The 14,906-nt window shown below is 35.3% G+C and overlaps 1 pseudogene; it reads left to right on the plus strand.

The window, feature by feature from the left end:
- Nucleotides 1-291: 291 nt before the first annotated feature.
- On the plus strand, nucleotides 292-389 carry LOC132305954 (small nucleolar RNA R71; annotated as a pseudogene).
- The last annotated feature ends 14,517 nt before the right edge of the window (nucleotides 390-14,906 follow it).

A 14,906-nucleotide genomic window follows, 5' to 3' on the forward strand; every position in this document is an offset into this window, starting at 1 on the left:
TTTTGGTTGGTTAAAAATTGATCAAACCTTTGAGACAAGGATTTCATCTCGGCGGCTATGTCATTGGAGTTGTCAACCTGATATAAGCCGACATTCTTCCTTCTACCTAGGTTTCTACCATTTTTAGAAGATAAGGACCTGTGCATGGAATTTTCACTCATACTTTCATACAATTGCCACAAATCATTTTCATGCTTATCAAGATAAGAACCACCCATGGATGCATCAACCATACCCTTGTGATTATCCGGTAAACTTTCAAAAAAATATTGAACTAGTTGCCACTTAGGTATGTCATGATGATAGCACTTTCTAAGCAAATCATTAAACCTTTCCCATGCCTCATGAAACATTTCCCTTCCCCTTGAGAAAATTCTCTAATTGAAGTTCTCATGGCATTAGTCTTAGAAACCGAATAGTACTTTTTCAAGAACTCTTGTTGCATTTCCGCCCAAGAAGTTATCGAAAAAGGTCTAAGATTGTTGAACCAATATTTTGCCTTGTCTTTAAGGGTAAAAGGAAAAAGTTTAAGCCTTAACACTTCCTTCGGCATGTCCGTGTATTTCACGGTGGAACACACTTCGAGAAACTCATATAAATACTTATAAGGTTCTTCACTAGGAAGTCCATGGAAGTTTGGAAGCATTTGAATAGTTTGTGGTTTAATTTCATAGTGATGTGCTCTAAATGGGGGCAATTGAATGCAATTGGGTGCATTGTATTCATTAGGCACATAATGGTCTCTCAATGCAATGGGAGGATTCACAATTGGTGGTGCTAAACGAACACCTTGATTAGCTTGAACTATGGGAGGTTGTGGAGCAAATATTGGCCTAGGCATTCCCAATGGAACTTGGCCCTGTTGTTGTGGGTGAATGAATGGTCTAGGCATGCCTAATGGTACTTGAACATTTTCATGATCCACATTAGGGTGGAGGTTGCCTTGTTGATCTATGTGACCAAGGTCCTCCACATGGTCGTCATTCAAATCCTTCATTGGTGAAATGGAGTGATGAGAACTACCCCTTCCCCTAGGATTACGAACAACCGATTCAAGATGCAAATTAGGAAGAACAAGAGTAAGATTCAATGACCTATGACTATGCATACACTAGAAAAGCAAATAACAAGCAAGTAACAATCACTTCGCCCCCGCAACAAATAAATCAACAGATCTCCACATTCAATGATCCCATACTCCCATGCTTAAACAACATGCAAAGAAAAGTAAATTGCCTCCACGCGGGCTCACGATTTATCTAAGAAATGGAAAACAAGCCTCCACGCGGGCCGATGATTTAACTAGAGCTTAAGTTAGAAAGATCTCACAAAGGGTCTTAAGCAACTTTAATTGTTTTTCAACTTCCAAACCTTGCTATGCTTTGCATTTTTTTAAAAAATTTTAGTCATTTTTGTGCTTTAGCTTAGCTCCTTGCTTTGAAGTCTCCTTTGCTTAACCTCCTTGCTCAATTTCACTTAGCCAAATAAGAACAAACACAATAAGTAACCAAAAATAAAATAAAGAAAAGACACGATCAAAAGAGTACAAATCCCTAATTGTTTCCAAAACACAGCATTGCCAATTAAATCCCCGGCAATGGCGCCAAAAACTTGGTGTGTCGTCACACCAATGTCTAAAGGTTGTGCAAAAGATAGTGAATGTGCAATGTGGCTAAGTTTTAAATTTATAAATGACACTACTATCTCTAACTAAAAATATAGCTACGGTGAGTAGGGATCGTCCCAAGGGATTAAAGGGCTACTAGTAGTGGAAACAAGGCTTAGGGTTAGTAGGTCGAGTGATCAAAGGTATGTTATTTGGTTGATTAAACTACAATTAAGATTAAACAAGCTTAATATAAAACAAGTAATTAAAGGATGGAGAAAACAAGAGAGAGAGATCTTGGGACTTAGAGATCACCACTAAGCATCACTTTTCTATACACTCAATTCAAAATTAATGAGGGGAAGGCATATGTTGTAACAATAGTGAGTGTGTGTGATTGTTTTTACAAGTATGGATGACTAATTAAGTATATATTGTCTAAACAACACAATAAATACCACAATACATTAAACTAAGTCATTAATCCTTCTTTAAGCTCACAATCCAAACACATTACATAATTAGAGAAATATACTACTTGCATTCATAAGTATGGAACATCAAACAACAAGCATATATTGTCCTCCCATTTAACAACTAAGGTAGCTACATTACATCTAAGCTAATGACATGGAAATTAAACTAATTAGATTAAGGGAGAGGCACAATCCATCAAGAAATGAGTATGAACCATCAAATAAACCATAAGAGCATTCTATTAAGCACTATGTCTTGACAATCTCTAGATCTATAGCATCAACACACATAGACATGTGATGAGGTCGCTTGTAAACGCCAAACTGAATGTAGTGAATGTGTGGTTCAAGAAAAGCCTTTTATGTCAAATTTAAATTTATAAAAACCACTACCAACATTACTACTAACGTAGCAAGAGTGAGTAGGGATCGTCCCAAGGGATTATACGTGTTGAAAATTCAACTTCGACTCTAGCGTACCAAATGATTGCAAAAGAGAGTTGGGTTGGTTGATTACTTCTAGAAAAGAATTAATTAAAATGCAATAAAAATAAAACTAAGTAGAGATAGGGATTTAAGAGATGAGAAGAGAGGACTTAGGGTGTTGGAATCACCACTAAGCTCATGTAATTAACCACTTGCTTTCCATTAATGGGGAATACATTGTTGTGAACAAAATTGGTTCGACTAGCAAAGGTGACTCAACAAGTGTATAATGTCTAAACAACATGTGAAAGGCCACAATATATCTATTGGAAGATGAATATATTGTCTAGACAACATGTGAAGAGAACAAAATATCAAATCAAGTCATTAAACATTTCATTAAGCTCATAGTCCAAATAATTCACAAGGATAACTTAGTTAAACATGTATTGTCTAAACATCATGTGAGAGGCCACAATATATCTATTGGGAGAGGAATAAATTGTCTAAACACATGTGAAAGATACAACATATCATAACTAGTCATTAATACTTCATTAAGCTCAAAATTCCATTACACCACAATATTAGAGCATATGCTTCTTGCATTCAAAAGCATGGAACATCAAAGAACAAGCATGAATTGTCTCCCCCATCTAACACTACACTACTAGCATGAAAATAAACTAAGGGAGAGGCACAATCCATCAAGGAATAAGTATGAACCATCAAAAGATATAACAAGAGCATTCCATTAAGCACTAATGTCTAGCCATCACTAGATTCTCAATCAACCACACATAGACATGCAATTAATATAGAAAAACTAGTGTAGAGATCAATTCCCCAACTAATCACACATAAGACAACATGTAATTAAAATAGAGAATCAATGGAAGAGTTAACCCATATGAATCATGTGAGACATAATTCCTAATTTAATCACACATAGACATGTAAATAAACTAGAGAATTAATAGGAAGAATTAGACCATGGAAATCATAGAAATATACCAAGATTTATGAAATTCACAAGGCTAGAACACTAATCACAACAATATATATATATATAAATCCCCAAAAATAGAAATACAAGGGTTTAGATTATACAAGACTTAGGGCTCATCCAAGCCCTAAGTGTAGATCTAGTCAATCATGGAGGAGGTGGATGTAGTCATGGAATCAAGCTCCAAACATGGCTCCATCTTCTTCTTCCTCTTCTTCTTCTTCTTCTTTTAAGCTCTAGAGATGGAGAGATAGTAGATTTAGAGATGTGTTCTTGAGATGTGCCTCCACTTCTCTCTTTTCTTCTAACCCTAATCTCTAACTTTTTCTAGAGAGAGAAAATAAAAATTACAATGTAGAAAATAAAATGATAAAAAGCCTAAAGAATCCTCTTTTACAAATGGGTTGCTTCCCTTTATAAAGAAGGTCCTTTTCTTAGTCACTAAGTCTAGAACATATGCCCAAAAATATCTAATCCCGCAACTTTTTGGTAGGTGAACTTTTGGGCGCGCACGGAAAAAGTGACAACTTGCTGCTAGCATGTCCAGTTCGATCGATCCAACTTATTTTCGATCGATCCAACTTTTTCGATCGATCCAACTTATTTTTCGATCGATCCAACTTTTCTCATCGATCCAACTAAAAGTTCGATCGATCCAACTTTTTCTGCAATCCATCCAACTTTTCAGCTTTTCAGTATCAGCTTTTTTTTGCTCCAAATCAGCCTCTTTTTGCTCCGGATCATCGCTAAGACTTAGTTTGACTCCAAAAAGGCCTTAAGAACTCATTTTTAGCCCATTTTAACATTATTGACCTGAAATAGACAAAAACACAAATAAGTACTAATACGGGTAAATAAGATAGATAAAGGTCCTAGAATACTCAAGCTTAAGGGGTTTAAATGTGTACTTTTCAGCTCTCATCACACCCCCAAACTTAAATATTGCTAGTCCCTAGCAGTGAACTACAAAGTAAGGAATGAAATGAACAACTAAACAACTATGAACTAGAAAGCAATAAAATGATAGCACCACTTTCGTAGGGAACACGATTGCATTTAGCATATGCAACAAGCCTTTTAAACCCCTAGGTTATCCCTAGTGGACGAGTGAAGTCTCGTGAGGGTTTCCAGAAATAGTACCCACAAACATTAAGCTCATTCTTTCAAAAGAGGCACCAATATTACAAACAAGCATTGGGAGAAAACTACCTCAAGTATGCAATTTTTCAACCATTTCTAAGCAATCTCCCAAAATCTCAACATCAAACAAGCAAGCATGGTCCTCTACACATCAAGAAAATGATCATGAAAATCGAAACAAGTCTAGAATCCATGTGAGAGGTCCGGCATCAAGTGTGCTGCTATCTTAGCCAACTAGAGAAGTAATCACATCCTTACCCTCAAACTAGCACACAAATCTAGTACCGATCATCAAGATAAGAGAGTGGACCTTTTATTAAAACTTTATTCTTCTAGGTGCGCTTATTCTTTTCACTTTATTTTTTTTTTTTCATTTTTTTTTTTTTATTTTATTGAGTATCAAAGAAGGAAATATTGTGCAATGTGTTGATCTCTTAAGCTTTCTAGAAGATTCATGTAGCGAGCGTTAGGTCAATGACTCCCAAACCAGATGGCTTTAGGGCATTAGGTGTTAAGACACCCCTACGGACTTGCAAACTCAAATCAACTAGGTTACAAATCAAGACAACAACCATCTAATCATTTCCTACTTCTCACCTTTTGGGAGAAGTCCTCACTTTTATTACTTTTGCAACGTTTTTTCTTTTTTCTTTTTCTTTTTTTCTTCTTTTTTTTTTTTTTTTGAAATAATCAATTATTAACCTAGAGTTTGGGCCCTCCACCTTTCGGCGCGAGAAGTTCACTGCTTAATGAGGCAAGAATCCCGGCTACTCAATGAAAACGGGTTGTTATCCACCTTTATCAAGAATGAAAGCTTTCAATGCACTACTAGCCCAATTGGGATATAACCAATTCAATAATCAACAAAGCATGTACCCCACAAATGAATGCTAGTGTGCACCGGTGCTAGTGTAGAATCCTAGAATGAATCTCAAAACAATCACAAATTCAGGATGATGTGGACCACAAATGCAAGCAAGATATCAATCTTTTGAAAAGTTTACTCCTAAATGGCATCCTCAAGGCATACAAGGAGTATTGGACTCTCAAGTCAAGCAATTTTTAAATTTTAAGCAATATAGTCCTCAAAAGATCAAAATCATAGCTAACATCAATCTCAAATCTCAATCATGCATTTAAAGCTCAAATCTTAAGTAGAATGCAACAAGACACCTTACCCCCAAACTTAAACCGCACATTGTCCTCAATGTGTAATGAGAACAATGGAAAAAAAGTGGAAAGAGTATACCGTGGTGGTGTAGACATGAAGCCCAGTCATGATCCAATTCGAAAGACGTCTCCCCCAAACTTGGAATCAACAACCTACTTGAATAACCACGCTAGCAAACTCACATCAAATATCAAATGGGATAAGAATAATCAAATCAAGCATTCTAAAGCAATGTAACACATGATGCAAGAGAGATATAAGATCAAGCCCAAAATAAATCATAAAGTATGCATGACTACACATAAGGGCACAATGATGAATCTTTTTATATTTTTCATTTAATGAAAGCAAGTATATACAAAATGCAAGAAAAACAAAGAATAAAATGCATGAACAAAATATAAAAAGAAAATTAAATAAGGCAAAATGTAATGAAAGAATATGTTCAATGTAAGAAATGAAAAACAATATGTGCAATGTAAGAAATGAAAAGGAACATGTACAATGCAAAAAAAAAAAAAATGGAAAGAATATGTACAATGCAAGTATATACAAAATTTTCTTACCTTTTGTTTTTCATTTTTTTTTTTTTAATATATATGTGAAAACATGCAAAGAAAAATGAAAAATGTAAGAAATATGCAAAATGGGTGCTAAGTTTAACGTCTCTAGAAAAACTGAATGCTTCTTTGAAAAACCGTCTTTTTTTTTATTATTATTATTTTAGACAAAACAAATATGTTCACAAACAAAAATAAAAAGACAAGTGAATAAAAATAAAAATAAAAATGCAAGAAGTAAAAATGTCAGGAAATAAAGAATGCATTTTTTTTTTTTTTTTGAAATTAAAAATTAAAGTTAAACAAAATATTTTTTGGATTTTTGGAAATAAGATAAAAGGAAATAAAATAAAAGAAAAGAAATATTATTATTATTTTTTTTTATGTATATATATTTTTATTTTTAATACCAAGATAGAAGTAACTAAATAAAATAAAAGAAAATAAAAAATAAAATAAAAATAGAAATAGGAAAAAGTCAAAAAGTCAAAGGGTCAAAGGGGCAAAGTTGCGATCGATCGGAGATGAAATTCGATCGATCGAACATAGCTGTGATCGATCCGAGATGAAATTCGATCGATCGAACATGTAAAATTTTGGAGATCCCGAGAGCATGCATTTTTGAAAAATGGATGAGGCCTGAAAATTTTTCTAAGTGTTGGGACTCATGATCGATCGAACCACATGTTGGATCGATCGAAAGATAGTTCGATCGATCGAAATGGTTTACAATCGATCGAACTTTCAAAAATTTGGAGATCCCGAGAGCATGCATTTTGGAATTTGGATGCAGGTCCAAAATTTTTCTAACTGTTGGGACTCAAGTGGAGTTCGATCGATCGAATCTATAGTTAGATCGATCGAAGAACAATTCGATCGATCGAAGGTGCTCTTGTGATCGATCGAACTGGCACCAAATGCCTAATTTTGAACTGAAAGTGCAGAAAATCCTATGCTAAGCCCCAATGATGGTAACAAGAATGAAAATTTGAAAAATAGATGGAAGAATGTACACAAGAATGAAAAATAAAAAGAAATGAGGGAGGAATAGAGTTGTGAAACTCTACGAATACTAGTGTTTAACGTCTTTAGCAAGACGTTAGGTCAACTCACTAATCAAATGAATTAAAAACTGGATATGAAACATCCTTATTGACCCTCTTTTCACTTTTCTCATTTAATGTCCCACTTATGACAATGAAATCATCCTCCAAAAGAATGACTTGAAAAGAAATAAAAGAGATGATATTGTTCCTTTCATCCACGGTCTTGAAAACAAAATCAATCATGGTTAGGCTTGCCTCTTTGTTGTGTTGTTGAAACACATTCAAATGATCATCCATATTGATAATTGGTGAGGCATTGTCTTTCAAAGACTCATTTGGATTAATAAGAAACACCCTCTTTTCATCCATCTTCTCCTCCTCATAAATTACCATTTCCTCACCTTCTAAGTAAGCTAAGGAGTCCATTAGAGAGTTTATTTCATTTTTAGAGCTTTTAAAGTCAAAACCACAATTTTTATACATTTCCAAAAGACATTCCTCAAGAGGGTCATTAGAGATAATAGAAGGAAGGCCCTCTTCAACAAGTTCCTCCTCCTTCTCTCCTACCTCAAGTGTGGTCAACATCTCCTCACTCTCTAGAGTAGCCATATCATAGATAAAATCATAATCAAAACAAGGAAAGTCCTCATTAATCATGTTATGTTCTATTGGATTAGCCACTAACTCACTTGCCACTTCCTCCTTTATACAAGATAGAGTGCTAGGCATTAGCTCACTTGTTTCATTCTCCTCACTCTCATCATCCTCATCTATATACATTGAAGTTCTTGCCATCTTTTCATTTGCCTCTTCCTCCTCCTCTTAATGAGAAAGAGTACTTGCAATTTGCTCAACTTGAGCTTCTAAGTTGGCTAAAGTTTGAGAATGAGAATTAATAAGTCAAGTGTGCAAAATATGCACATCAAGTAAAGCTAACACTTTTTCTTCAAATCCGGGTGAGTACTTAGAAGGTGGTGGAATTGACTCATCATAAAATGGCGGTGGAGGGCAATAGTCATAAGAAGGATTAAATGAGTGATCAAGTCCATAATAAGATGATGCATAAAATGAATTGGACTCAATCTCATAAGGATTAAAATGTGATGGAGGAGCATAAGGTGAAGGGATGTAATTCCCCCCTAAACTTGGATCAAACAATTCTTCCATTCACAATTAAAACCCAAATGCAAGAAAAAAAAATTGGCCTCAACAAGGGCCTATGCTTGGACAAAAATTTAGCAATAAAATGAGCCTCAACAAGGGCTATCACAAGCATACAAAGAAGTGAAACAATTAAAATACAAGAGTGCCAAGAATTGCTCACAATGGTCCTTTAGCACTTCAACTCCAAATTTAGCTTTTAAGCTCCAATGATTGCTTTAAGTTCCAAAGTTCGCCTTTCTTGTAGTCAAGTACCTAATTGAACAAATAATAATGAGAATCAAGAGAAAAGAATATACAATGGAAAATAAAATAAAAATAGAAGCAATTTAATGAACACTATTGTCTAGTTTAATTCCAACAAAACCGATAATCCCCGGCAACGGCACCAAAATCTTGACAACGGCCGTTCCAATACGCCAAACTAAATGTAGTGAATGTGTGGTTCAAGAAAAGCCTTTTATGTCAAATTTAAATTTATAAAAACCACTACCAATACTACTACTAACGTAGCAAGAATGAGTAGGGATCGTCCAAAGGGATTATACGTGTTGAAATTTCAACTTCGACTCTAGCGTACCAAATGATTGCAAAAGAGAGTTGGGTTGGTTGATTACTTCTAGAAAAGAATTAATTAAAATGCAATAAAAATAAAACTAAGTAGAGATAGGGATTTAAGAGATGAGAAGAGAGGACTTAGGGTGTTGGAATCACCACTAAGCTCATGTAATTAACCACTTGCTTTCCATTAATGGGGAATACATTGTTGTGAACAAAATTGGTTCGACTAGCAAAGGTGACTCAACAAGTGTATAATGTCTAAACAACATATGAAAGGCCACAATATATCTATTGGAAGAGGAATATATTGTCTAGACAACATGTGAAGAGAACAAAAAATCAAATCAAATCATTAAACATTTCATTAAGCTCATAGTCCAAATAATTCACAAGGATGACTTAGTTAAACATGTATTGTCTAAACATCATGTAAGAGGCCACAATATATCTATTGGGAGAGGAATAAATTGTCTAAACACATGTGAAAGATATAACATATCATAACTAGTCATTAATCCTTCATTAAGCTCAAAATTCCATTACACCACAATATTAGAGCATATGCTTCTTGCATTCAAACGCATGGAACATCAAAGAACAAGCATGAATTGTCTCCCCCATCTAACACTACACTACAACTACACTACTAGCATGAAAATAAACTAAGGGAGAGGCACAATCCATCAAGGAATAAGTATGAACCATCAAAAGACATAACAAGAGCATTTCATTAAGCACTAATGTCTAGCCATCACTAGATTCTCAATTAACCACACATAGACATGCAATTAATATAAAAAAACTAGTGTAGAGATCAATTCCCCAACTAATCACACATAAGACAACATGTAATTAAAATAGAGAATCAATGGAAGAATTAACCCATATGAATCATGTGAGACATAATTCCTAATTTAATCACACATAGACATGTAAATAAACTAGAGAATTAATAGGAAGAATTAGACCATGGAAATCATAGAAATATACCAAGATTCATGAAATTCACAAGGCTAGAACACTAATCACAACAATATATATATATAAATCTCCAAAAATAGAAATACAAGGGTTTAGATTATACAAGACTTAGGGCTCATCCAAGCCCTAAGTGTAGATCTAGTCAATCATGGAGGAGGTGGATGTAGTCATGGAATCAAGCTCCAAATATGGCTCTATCTTCTTCTTCCTCTTCTTCTTCTTCTTCTTTTAAGCACTAGAGATGGAGAGATAGTAGATTTAGAGATGTGTTCTTGAGGTGTGCCCCCACTTCTCTCTTTTCTTCTAACCCTAATCTCTAACTTTTTCTAGAGAGAGAAAATAAAAATTACAATGTAGAAAATAAAATGATAAAAAGCCTAAAGAATCCTCTTTTACAAATGGGTTGCTTCCCTTTATAAAGAAGGTCCTTTTCTTAGTCACTAAGTCTAGAATATATGCCCAAAAATATCTAATCCCGCAACTTTTTGGTAGGTGAACTTTTGGGCGCGCACGGAAAAAGTGACAACTTGCTGCTAACATGTCCAGTTCGATCGATCCAACTTATTTTCGATCGATCCAACTTTTTCGATCGATCCAACTTATTTTTCGATCGATCCAACTTTTCTGATCGATCCAACTAAAAGTTCGATCGATCCAACTTTTTCTGCGATCCATCCAACTTTTCAACTTTTCAGTATCAGCCTCTTTTTGCTCCAAATCAGCCTCTTTTTGCTCCGGATCATCGCTAAGACTTAGTTTGACTCCAAAAAGGCCTTAAGAACTCATTTTTAGCCCATTTTAACATTATTGACCTGAAATAGACAAAAACACAAATAAGTACTAATACGGGTAAATAAGATAGATAAAGGTCATAGAATACTCAAGCTTAAGGGGTTTAAATGTGTACTTTTCAGCTCTCATCAACTTGCATCAACAACACAAGAGATAGAGATAAACACGTGAACATCTATCCTAGCATACATAGACATATGGATAGAATGAAATGATCAACTGGAAAAGAATTAAACCATACAAATCATAAGGGAGAGGCACAATCCATCAAGAAATAAGTATGAACCATCAAATAAACCACAAGAGCATTCTATTAAGCACTATGTCTTGACAATCTCTAGATCTATAGTATCAACACACATAGACATGCATCAACAACACAAGAGATAGAGATAAACACATGAACATTTATCCTAGCATACATAGACATATGGATAGAATGAAATGATCAATTAGAAGAATTAAACCATACAAATCATTGAATAAACAAGATCTATGTATATAAATATGTCAGAACATGTATTACAACACAAATCTCCTCAAAAATACATAAATCAAAGTAAAGAAAGCATGTTTAGGGCTAACTCTAGCCCCAAGAGGATGTCTAGCCACTCATGAATGGTGTCCTCCAACCCTCAAGGGCTATCTCCATGGTAGAAATGCTCCTCTTCTTGAAGTAGATGGAAAACCTCTCAAGAATGTCTCTAGCCTCCTCTTCTCTTTTCTTCCTCTCTAAGAATTGTCTTTAAAAACTATCTACCAAAAGCATATATCTCAAAACATATGTGTAAAAGTGACTCATATTCCTTATATAGGTAGCTCAAATGTCACACCCAATGGTCTAGGCTCGTACACAAGGGCTCCTCCAATGATTGCATAATGAGACAACTTTTAATGAGCTGGAAATATTTTTTTTTTTGGGATTTGAGAGGGGTCAATCGATCGAACTTGTTCTGTGATTGATCGAACATGGCTGATATCTATCAAACTTTAGCTGGATCGATCCTCCCATGGCGGCACCTTTTTGTATAAGGACAGATTTCAGATATTTTAGGGAATGAGACAAAAGTGGTATGTAGGGTGGTACAACAGGATAAGATGGAATCTTTTCGATCGATCTGAGAATTGTTGGATCGATCGAACTTTGTGGGATCTTTGGATAAGGACAAAAAAGCTTGGATCCATCTTGAAATGTCTGGATCGATGAACTTTCGATAGATCGAAGTATTTTTGAGATCGATCGAACCTACTGAATTTCCACACTTTGCTTCAATCTGCTTCCACTTTGCTCCAATCTGCTTCCACTTTGCTCCTTTCTTCCATCCAGCTTGAGTTAGCTTCTTTTAAGCTTTTGTTGCCCAAGTGTAGACTCTAGAGGGGGGTGAATAGAATCTAAGCAAACTAAGGTTAATTTTGAATTTTAACTCACTAACTATAACAGACTCAACTTCCTTGATAAATATTGAAAAAGGCAAACTGAATTTTAGACTTCAAAAGACACTATTTATCAAACAAGATATGAAGCAATAAAAGTAAGAGATAGAGATAGAAATTGCAAACATATACTCAGCGATTTTTAGCGAGGTTCGAAAACTCCTACTCCTCAGCTCAAGACCCCTCTTGAGACTTCCCAATTCACTATGGCTTCTCCTTGCGGGTGGAGAGCAAACCTTTTACAAGAAGCTCTTCCTTGCTTCTAGATGCTAAGAGAAACACCTTCTCTTTGTCTTTCTTGGGCCACACCAGCCCTTACAAGTTTTGAACAAGATTGAAGAAGTACATTATGATCTCTCTTAGATCTAAAGTACAAGATATAGGTCACTCTTAGTTTTGCTAGAGTGTGTATGAATAAATTGAAGCTCAACTCTCTTTTATGATATGAGATATGTGTATATGATGATGAAAGGCTTTTTGATTGCTAGAAAATCTTTCTCAATAAATGCTACTAGCTTTTATGAAGGCTACCAGTCATTAGATAGACTTTCAGAACTGTCTGATATGAATTCTAGCTATTGGACACACACTTCGAGGAATAAAGCCCGTTCGAAATTTGAACTCTCGCAGGTTCGGTAAACCAAAATAAATTGCTCTTGAGGATCGGTCGACCGATTTAGTCAAAGAATAGCCATCAGCCTTGGTTCGGTAGACCGATGAAAGGGTCCTCTTTGGTTCGATCGACCGATTTGATTTGAGGTTGATTACTAACCATGTTTCGGTAGACCGATGAAAACTTCCATCTGTTTCGGTCGACTGAAACTCCTTTCTCAAAAGCTCTAAAACCTTCTGTAAGAATCGGCTCTGCTGACTCATTCACCTCTTTAGATTCAGTCACATGAAACTTAAGTGAGACTTTCAATATGCTAGGTTCGGTCGACGGATTTAACAAGGTCCTGAGGTTCGGTAGACTGAAATAACTTAGGGGTTTTGATCCAAAGTCTCCATTTATATCCGTCGATTGATTTAATGTGCCCTTCCAATTCAATCGACCGAATTGGTTTATGTTTTAGGAAACTTATTATGATGATGTGTTAAACTTAGTCCTTTGGTCCTTAGGGATTATGAATGAGTTAATTATACATGATTTGAGAAATGTGAGCTTCAAAGTGTTCATACAAACTTTAACAAAGATTTCTAAGTAGCTCACCATCCTAGCTACCCCATTGATGACATCTAGATAACTTCTTTGAATCTTGAGTCTTCTTTGTCATGTCTTGACAATGCTTTTTCCTTTGAGCTTTAATGTGTACTGAATTATGTTAATGAGTGCTTTTAGTCTGTAAATTTACTCAAGGTAGATATTAGTACACAAAGAACATCATTAATGAATTATGATCATCAAAAGCCTTAGATTCAAGGTCAATAATCTCCCCCTTTTTGATGATGACAGTTCATTGATATGTTCATCAAATGAGAATAAATATATAAAGCAAAATGTGTGCATTTCTCCCCTATCAATGTGCAAAGTTTTTAAAAGCGAGGAAAAACATAAGAGATATACAAAGCTCCCCCTTTCTATGTGCATTCATCTAAACATTGTTAGCAAGATATTTTTAAGACAAATCTGCATAAAAAAATAATAATAAATAATAAAAAAAAATAAAAAAATAAAAAAAAAATTAAGACAGTGTAACCAAAAAAGGTGTTTCCATTTCAAGAGTTTCAAAGTACATTTAACTTCATATTTGAACTACATTTTGACCACAACAGTTAACAAGGTGCACATTTTCATCAACCTATATCAACCAACAACCAACTTAGACCTACATCAACATCAGTCAAACCAACCAATTAACCTACATCAACTACATCAACATCATTAATTTCTCCCCCTTTGTCATACATCAAAAAGGTAGGGGAGGGGTGTGAGAGCATCAGAAGTGAGGAAGTCCCGTGACTCGGAGGTCGGTAAGATCGCGCTTTACAAGATTGACTTCATTGGTGACTTCTTTAAGTCGTTCACGCATTTCAAGAATGTGGTCCCTGTTTTCCTTGCCAAGGGCGATTTGCTCTTTAGAAAGAGCAATACTTTCTAAGGCAGCGTACGTAGAGATTCCTCTTCTGAGGGATGAACAGTAGGGGCTTTGTGTTGTTCTTCATTTTCTTCTCCTTCTACCTCTACTTCCTCTTCAGCCTCTACTTCCTCTCCTCTGTCTTCATTACCACCCTCTTCAGTAACTTCCACTTGTTGCTTATCCATGACCATGTCTTGGTCTTCATTTTGAGGAACCCCAAACTTACGGTCGTACCAGACATTGGCTTCGGATTTTTTTAGACCCATCCGAATTAGCAGGTCACTGTCAAATCTGTAGAGATTTGTAAGTTCCTTTTTGTCATCTCCTTTTATTCGAACCTTATATGCTCTGAAGATGATGCTGAGAGGCATGGCATAGAAGAGGTGTGTTTTCTCCTTTTTAATGCAATCTTGCATGTGGGGAAAGATGATGAAGGAGAGATCAAACCGTTTTCCGTTTAGGACACAC

The sequence above is a fragment of the Cornus florida genome, unplaced genomic scaffold (genome assembly GCF_030987335.1).
Source record: "Cornus florida cultivar Cherokee Brave unplaced genomic scaffold, ASM3098733v1 CherokeeBrave_3.0.0_Hap2_Chr04, whole genome shotgun sequence".
In the NCBI taxonomy this organism is placed as follows: domain Eukaryota; kingdom Viridiplantae; phylum Streptophyta; class Magnoliopsida; order Cornales; family Cornaceae; genus Cornus; species Cornus florida.